The sequence below is a fragment of the Suncus etruscus genome, chromosome 6 (assembly GCF_024139225.1).
Source record: "Suncus etruscus isolate mSunEtr1 chromosome 6, mSunEtr1.pri.cur, whole genome shotgun sequence".
Lineage (NCBI taxonomy): Eukaryota > Metazoa > Chordata > Mammalia > Eulipotyphla > Soricidae > Suncus > Suncus etruscus.
In genome coordinates this window covers 128,199,356-128,208,599 of record NC_064853.1, presented here as the reverse complement: position 1 = coordinate 128,208,599, position 9,244 = coordinate 128,199,356, and the positions used below count along the sequence as shown (strand labels likewise).

Genomic DNA, 9,244 nt, shown 5'->3' with positions numbered 1-9,244 from the left:
TTTCTTTCCATTTCTCAGGAAGACTATCTCATTTCTCTACAGAGCCACTGCAAAGTGCGTAGGCTTCTGCAATCTAATTCTCTATGGCTGCATGTCATTGAACTATGTCTTGGAATAAAAGAAAAGGTTAATTCTTGCCCAGTATGTCTAGTTATAAATTATCAGCCATTGTTTAATAGTCACTAAATAAATGTCAGTTTGGATAGAAAAATTTCACCAGGACAAAGGTAGTAGAACTTGAATTGATGCGCTATCTCTTGGGATCAGAAAAGACTTTTATCAAGCCAGAGTGATAATATAGCAGGTAAGGTGCTTGCTTTGCACATGGTCAACCCAGATTCAAACCCTAGCACCCTATAATGCACCTTCAAGTGTGAGCTCTGAGCATGGATGGGCATGAGCAAAAAAGAAAGAAAAATAATATTTATCAGTGAGTAAGGAATATTAGTTTGCTGAAGCAAAAGATAAAGCACAAAACTAACAAAATATAGGCCCATAATTTCATAAAGCAAATCTCCCAGATCTACATTGAATTCTGAAGTAGTAATATATCATTACATAATAAAATGAAATAATCTTTCTTCCATCCTACAGCTATGTTTGCCTAACAAAAAGAAAGTAAAAAAGTATTCACTTCTTTATCAAGCATAGAAAAGAAAATTTAAAGAAGAAAAATTTGTCACTTTTTGTCTATATTAAATGGTATCAATAGACATCACTTCTTACCAAATACTAAATCACATATAAGTAAATTTTCTGTTGGCATTCTACTGGTTTCTTAATACTTAACTACATTTTCAATAAGGCTAAGTTACAATGGAGAGAAGTCTGAAACATTTAGGGTCACAAATCTGGTTCTAGGCATGGATACTCAGAAAATTAATTTTTACTACACTTGATCTTAGCCAAAAGGCCGAGAAGCAATGAGAAAATTGATTTTTATAGATAAACTATTTTGGCATTGTACCTAGAAAGTGGATACATTCCTTCTCATGATGTCTAGAATTCTGGGGGGGGGGGGGAGAATTGTTTATGGTTGGTTGGTTGGTTTGTTAGTTGGTTGGGTTTGGGTTTGGGGCCACAACTGGCTTCCTGCTAAATATTTCTTGTGTATGTGTATTCTTTGTTGAATTATTGGGGGGTTGTTTGTTTGCTTGCTTCTTTGGGGGCCACACCTGGTGGTGTTCCGGAATTACTCCTGGATCTTCACTCAGAATTTACTCCTGGCAGGCTCAGGCGACCAAATGGGATGTGGAGGATTGAACCCAGGTCTATCCCAGGTCAGCAGCATGCAAGGCAAATGCCCTACTGCTGTGCTATCTTATCTCTCCTGCCCACTGCTAAATAGTCTTACAATATTTTTCTTATATTTTTTGTGTATTATCCCATTAAGAAAAGCAAGGCTGGAAGGAATTAAATAAATGCAGAATCATGGAGGAATAACCAGCACAAATTCAATCCCTTTCATCTTTACACAGCAACTCAGGATTCTTTATGCCCATTTGTTCTACCTTCAAGTCATCTTTTTTTTTTTTTACTTCTAACAACCAGATCATCCCTCACTAAATATTATCCCAGTGTCTTCTTCCAATGCTGTTTTACAGAACAATGAACAATCACATGGGCAAAGTTCCTTTTTCATTCTCAAACATATAATTAGCAGAACTAAAGTCAGCTTTTGTATATACAACTCCAGCCCTATTTCTATTACTCTAATTTTATTAAATTCCCTAAAATAAGGGAATAAAAGTCAGAGAAACCCAAATGCCACATTTTACCAAAAAAGCCTCATACTTATTCTTTATGTGATATATCAAATATTGTAAATTAAATGATGACACATTACAAGGATGCCAATAACAGTTAAGAGACATTTCTATTTCTGACACATTAAAATGCAAAATAAAATGCTCCTACAAGAAGCAGTGGGAATATAGCAATATAAAGGATATACCATAACTGGATTCAGAATGGGGCAAGTGAAAATGTATTAGTTTTGGTTCCTGTAGGAGGAACTGACTGCACAAGTGAAAAAATAAATATTGTAGTATTTCTGTTTTAAAACCCACTCTACTCGTGTGCTGCCAAACAAGGAGAATCTTAGCCAAGTCCAGAGTGTTTCAAAGATGCACTCTCAAACCTATTCTTGAATTTCACATCCTCCATTTAATTGACATCAAAAACTGACATTGTGTTAGACATTACATGGGGAGATGAGAGAGAGAGAGAGAGAGAGAGAGAGAGAGAGAGAGAGAGAGAGAGAGAGAGAGAGAGAGAGAAGTTAGATTCTCTCAGCAGCTGAGAGCATTTTGGTCCTGGTCCCATATCACAGGATCATTATCATAAAGCATAAGAGGGAAGAGCTGAGCCACAAGAAAATAAATGTAAAGCATCAAAGAAATGTTGCAATGTGCCAAGTGCTCAAAAAATAATAACAATAAAATATATATTAAGTAGCAATCTTCAAGGAAGTAAAGTAGGAAGCAAGCAAGGAAGGAAACAAGAAGCAAGGAGTGAAGGCAAGAAGGAAGAGGAAGTGAAGTAAAAGAAAGGAGAGAGAGAGAGAGAGAGAGAGAGAGAGAGAGAGAAAAGGCCAGATGATATAGCACAGTTTAGTTAATATTGATTGCTTTCACATATAATAAGTTGATTACTAAAAAACAATTATGTAATTATGATGTTTCTAGAAAAAATCTTGGATTCATAACAATTATTGTTTCTCTCAAAAATTTTTAAAAAATAGCATTTATCTTTACAAATAGTGTGCATTCACCATGGGAGCTTTAGAAAATAAATGCTAAAGAAAAATATCAGAGGGAATTGGTGCCAGATAAGAGAAAGAAGCTAATAGAAAGTAAACCTAAACAGAATGAAAAATGTGTCCTGGAGGACTCTGCAAAGTTAAAAATGATGATGATGATAATAATAATAAATATACCAGGTGGAGGAAGCATGAGTATCAAAATTTAAATGTTTCCAGACCAAAAGGAGCAAGAGAAATTGGAGTGATAGTGATAGGGGACATAATTGGCACACAGCAGAACTGGATTTAATTCCTGGCACCCCATATAAGCCACAAACTCCACCAGCAGTAAGCCCTGAGCACCACCACGAGTGGCACAAAAACAAAAACAAAAAGAACAACAAAGATTACACATTACCTACCACTACCATATACCTACCATTACCATATACCCCAAGGCCAATATTCTGCAGGGAAAGATGAACCAAGCTGCTCCAAATGAGCCCAAAAATGATCAGAACTGACCTGACACTGCAGTAACATGCCCAGGACTATAACTCAGAATTGGCAGCCTGAGCGGATTTTCTGCTTAAATAAATGTCCAAAATAATGTTTTCCCAAATGTTAAATAGAAGAAAAAAATAACATTTGGAAATGAAGAGATAGTACAGCAGGTAAGATGCTTGCTTTGAATGCCGCCAGTTCAGGTTTATTCTCCAGAACCCATATATTGTCCTCTGAATCCTAACATGCCTAAGGCCTAAACACAGAGATAGGAATAAGTCCTGAGCACAGATACAAGTGTTCCCCAAACCAAAAGAAATTAAAAATAAATGGGCAACATTCTGCAGAAAAAGTATCAGACTCAATTAGGTACTCTGATATTCCAAACATCCATAGGTAAAATTCAGATACTATTTGATAAAAAATAATGATTGGACCAAGACTCGCAAGTATAGATGATCCACAAATACTGAGCCTGAGATAATCTACATGCTGAAATTATACAATGATTTTAAAAGAAAGGTCTAGAGATCTACTCACTAGCTTAGAACTCAGCTTTGTAAGCATATTGTCACAAGTTTAATCTCCCATGTGTGACATGTGCCAGATGTATTCCTGGCCAGATTGCTGCCTTTGATTCCTAGAGACGCAAGTACTTAAGGGCAACTGTACCATGGCTATGGTGTGTAAACACCACAAAGGGGTAGAATTCCACCCCTCACATGAACACTGGAACCAAACTGCTATGTTAGCACCAGAGCCAATAAGCCAACTGGTGAACAAAAGCAACAACCACTGGTGAGTATGTGTGAGCACCACAACCAGAACATGTCTGCCTCTACTGAAGAGTATGGCCCTTGGTGAGCCCCTGAATAGCATCATTCTTAGAGGAGCAAGAATCTCAGTGGACACCATAGCCAAGAAGTTGAGCACCATATCCTGAGCACATGCTCTGGAAAGCAACAGGGCTAAAGCAGTGAGTAGCACAGCCAAGCATGTATCTGATTCCAAGTCACATGAAAATTTTTCAACAGAATGAAGAACAAAGAAAGGAGAAAGGAGGAAAGAAGACCTCAATATATCTTCTGTGATGATACAGTAAAGGAAATCAGTGCACATTTATAATACTTTTTATCAAAGTCTTTTGTTGTTCTTTTTCTTATGGCAACAAAGTCAAAAGAGCTCGCATTAGTATTTTATTAATACACCTCCATCAGTGAATCTTGTGTCTTTGAGCCACACAATACCTTTCTACATTCCTTGCTTTGCTCAAAGTACCAGCCTTGTGGACCTTCACACTAGGGAACCTGGGAAGATGAGGCCATGTGCATAGGGAGTTCATAGCAATTGTGGCTGAACAGCCAGACTGAATTTCAGGAGCTATTTTTTAAGCCCAGATTTATTCCCTGGCATATAATTCTTGCTCCTTACCTCCCCCAAGTCCCCAGCTGCTGCCAAGGTTAATGTAGGCCCTGACTTGCCTGTTGATTCTTATTAATTAGGCCAATCAATGATCTTGTATCATATAGTGTCTGTTTTTAATATAACCTATTTGATGAGGCTCTATTAATTTAGGAGAAATATGCACTGGCATCCTGGCCCAGGCTTTTCCTAATTATTTTCAGCCCTCACTCAGCAGTGAAATTAGTCTGTGCTTATCACAGCTAATGGAAGCCCATAGCTCTTAGCTAAGTGATCTCCACCAGTCACCTGATCCTTTTTTCTTGCTCTCAGCTGCATAAACATGATTGCACTACAGTGGTCCCTGGTGAATGCATAATTTGCGCGTGGGTGTGAATGTTTTAGCAAAAGCTCCTACTTCAGAGTAACAAGATGGTACTCTATTCTGGAACATTTCTTTAAGTGGATGGATAACAAGATGAAAAGACAGGCCGGTGAAAGCTAAAAGTTACACAATCACAGGAGGGAGAAAAGGAGAGACAGCTTCTGAAGCCACACAGAAAACTTGGTCTGACCTTGTAGTTACATACTAAAGGTCAGGAGAAAGATATGGAAAAAAAATTCTTCATGGCTTTGATCAAATCCTCTGAGATCTTCAGTCAATTCCACCGGATCCTTCTTTTAAGAACTCTATGACAGGGGTCTCAATCTCAATTTACCTGGGGGCTGTAGAAGACAAAGTCGGGTTGAGGTTGACTATTTTACAAAAATAGTCCTCAAACGTCATTATTAACAGTTTTAATTATTTCTTCTGAACATGAAGTGAAGATCATGAACAGTTCTTCTGAACATGGCATCTTTTGCCTATTCCTTGTTGCCAGAGACTTGACAGCGCTTCTTCTCACAAATCTAAAGCACATTTGGCTTTAGAGAGGAAGCAGTTGAGACCCTCAGTGTGGCTTGAAGATGATCATCATTAAGTCTAGACCTGTACTTTTTGACTTATTGAAGTTCAATGTGGAGAATAACTTTTCACACAAATATGTGCTCCCAAAAAGGCACATGGTGCGCTTGAACATTCGGGAAAGCTCAGGGAAGCTGGGGGCAATTCTCTCAAAAATTGCCCATGCATGTCTGTTTTCCACTAATCTCCCTGAACTTGGCTTTGAGATCAGAGTTGCATTGCAGGTCAATGAGCTCCATTTGAAGCACAGGAGGGGCATCTTGCACATCAAAGGAAAAGGGGTCCACAAAAATTTGGAAAGTGGTTCTGTGCTTTTTGAAGTCTGCAAATCTGTGATCAAATTCCTTCTCTAGCTTAAAAATAACATCAACATATTTCTCACCACTGAATGGTATACCTGCATCCACAAGTACCTTGCATGCTGGGAAATGGCAAAGGTTTGTCTGAGAGAGCTGGGATTTCCATAACACAAGTTTTGTGGAGAATGCTCTCACATTATCATAGGCAGCACTGATAAGCTGCCCAGGGCCTTGGAACAACTTGTTTAGTCCATTCAGCTTATGTGTGATGTCAACAAGAAAGCTAAGTTCATGAGCCATTTGTGATCACTCAACTCAGAAAAAGCATTCCCATCCTTCTCCATGAAGGCTTTCACTTCTTCTCTCAACTCAAAAAATCTTTTCAGGACATTTCCCCTGCTGAGCCAATGTACTTTGGTGAAATAGAGCACATCTCCATATTCTGACTCCATTTCCTCTAAAAAAGCACAGAATCTCCTGTGCTTTAAGCCCCTGGATCTGATTTGGTTGATGCAATTCACAACAACAGACATCACATTGTCGCACGCAGGCATTTACTGCAAAGGTCCTGCTGATGGATAATGCAGTGAAGAGCAATGGCCTTCTCTACACCCTCCTCTTCAAGTTTTTTTTGAACAGGTGCCACCAGTCCATTTTTCCTCACTGCATCAATGACGCTTAATCAGTTATTATTCCAACAAACCTCTTCCAATGGCAAACCTGCATTCTCAATGGCATCACACAGATGCTGAAATATCTCATTAGCAGTGGTCTAGCCATGCATTGGAATTATTGTGAGCAGCGCCTCTGGCAATTCAAAATTGCAATCAACACCACGGACATAAATTGTGAGCTGCACAGTGTCTGTTATATCTGTGCCCTCATCAAGAGCAACTGAGTATACATCAAATCATTTGGCTTTCTTACACAGTTGATGATAAATGTCACTTGATATGTCAGAAATGCGCTCTGCCACAGTGTTGGCAGAAAGGCTTATTTTGCTAAACTGACCTTTCTTTTCCAGACAGATAATACTTGCAGCCTGTAACATGCATTTTTTAACAAACTCTCCTTCTATGAATAGTTTCCCTGCCTTAGCAATCATCTCACTAACCATGTAACTAGCTTCAACTGATGCAATATTCTCTTTGGTTGCTTTCTTGAAGAAATCTTGTTGCCTCCTTAGACATGCTTTAAGACTGGCAACCCGCTTGGCTCTGTCATTTTCTTGATATTTTGCACATTCCTCAGCATGTTTAGTTGAATAATGGCGTTTCAAGTTGTATTCCTTGTGCACTGCAACTTTCTCTGAGCAAATAAGACATATGGGGATGCCCCTGTGCTCAACAAAGAAATACTGCATCTACACTTTTCCTGAAATTGTCTGTGCTCATCATCAATCTTTCTCTTCACTGCAGGCTTTGATGAAGTCATGATGAAGGTATGACAAAATCTAATTCTGTAATAAACTTCTCTCCCTTCTCTCCCTTAGGCCTCCAATAATGCAAGGGGCAATGGGCAAGAGCAGCAGAAATGACGTCTGCACTAGGCACAAAGTATTTGCGATTATTTGCTTACTGAATATTCGCAATAAAAAATCGCATTAGAAAAAAATGGCAAAAAATTGCATTAAACATTTGCATACCCCAAACAAAACTGCTCAGGGTATGCGAATGTTTAATGCAATTTTTCTTACTGATGCGATTTTTATTGCGATTATTTGGTAAGTGAATAATCGCAAATACTGCGATATTTGAAGGCTGGCCACGGGCCACAAAATGTTGTACGGAGGGCTGCAAACAGCCCACGGGCTGCAAGTTTGAGATCCCTGTCCTAGAGGCAACCAACTTGGGTTCAATCACTGGAACCACTTATGGTACCTGAGCGCCTCCAGGAATTTTCTTGAGTTCAGAGCAAAAATTGTAAACCCTGAGCACAACGTGGTGTGATTAAAAACCAAACCAAAACCAAACAAAAATATAATGGGGTTATGAAGAGAGTTGTCTCTATTTCTCTATCCTCTGCTCAACTGGATAATAGCATAGAGTATCTGTTCTCGATTATACATAATGCAAATATAATGCCCTGTATATAGCCAATGGTCTAGAATTGAGAGTTGAAATTATATGTATCAAGTCAAATATACAATGGTTTCTAACTGTATCTGTGAGAGCAAGCCATATCATCTACATGGATGGAGACACCCTGTGTCTCTTACCAGTGGTTGACAAGCTGCAGCTCACGAGCCACATGCAGCTCTTTCCACTTTTGAATGCGGCTCTTCTGTGTGCTGGGCAGCTGCTCCAGGAGTCAGGACTCTGCTTCTAGCTTCTGCCAGTGTGTCCCTGTGTGCAGCCCCAGCAGCCGGCTACAAACAGCTCCAGTCGGGTCATGTGGTATGGGGGCTATGACTTTCTGTGAGACTTTCCTCCCGACAGTGTACCATCCTATGTATTTTCAGTTTTAAAAATGTGGCTCTCAAAATAAATTTCAATCATGGTTTTGGTGAGATTTGGCTCAGTTGAAAATAAAGGTTGCCTTCATAAAAGCTATTTGGAACTGTTTCCGTTTGTTCAATTTCATGAAAGAGTCTTGCCAGGATTGGTAGTAGTTCCTCTTGGAAATTTTGAAAGAATTCATTAGTGAATTCATCTGGGCCTGGGCTTTTGTTTTTCGGCAGACATTTGATTACCATTTTAATTTCATCAATGGTGATGGGGTGTTTAGATATGCTACATCCTCTTCCTTCAACCATGGAAGATTATAAGAGTCCAAGAATTTATCCATTTCTTCCAGGTTCTCATTTTTAGTGGCATAGAGTTTTTCAAAGTAGTTTCTGATTACCCTTTGAATCTCTGTCATATCAGTAGTGATCTCTCCTTTTTCATTCCTAATACGAGTTATCAAGTTTCTCTTTCTCTCTTTCTTTGTTAGGTTTGCCAGTGGTCTATCAATCTTGTTTATTTATTTCAAAGAACCAACTTCTGCTTTCGTTGATCTTTCGGATTGTTTTTTGGGTTTCCACTTCATTGATTTCTGCTCTCAGCTTTGTTATTTCCTACTGTCTTCCTATTTTTGGGTCTTTTTGTTGAGCACATTCTAGTTCTATTAGCTGTGTCATTAAGCTACTCAGGTAAGCTCCTTCTTCCTTCCTGATGTGTGCTTGCAAAGCTATAAATTTTCCTCTCAGTACTGCTTTTGCTGTGTCCCATAAGTTCTGATAGTTTGTGTCTTTATTGTCATTTGTTTCCAGGAACGTTTTGATTTCCTCCTTGATTTCATCTCAGACCCACTGGTTATTGAGTATGAGGCTGTTTAACTTCCAGGTGTTAA

General features: G+C 38.8%; 1 pseudogene; it reads right to left on the bottom strand.

Moving 5' to 3' along the window:
- Window positions 1-769: 769 nt before the first annotated feature.
- LOC126012789 (uncharacterized) lies at window positions 770-925 on the bottom strand (annotated as a pseudogene).
- Window positions 926-9,244: the final 8,319 nt, after the last annotated feature.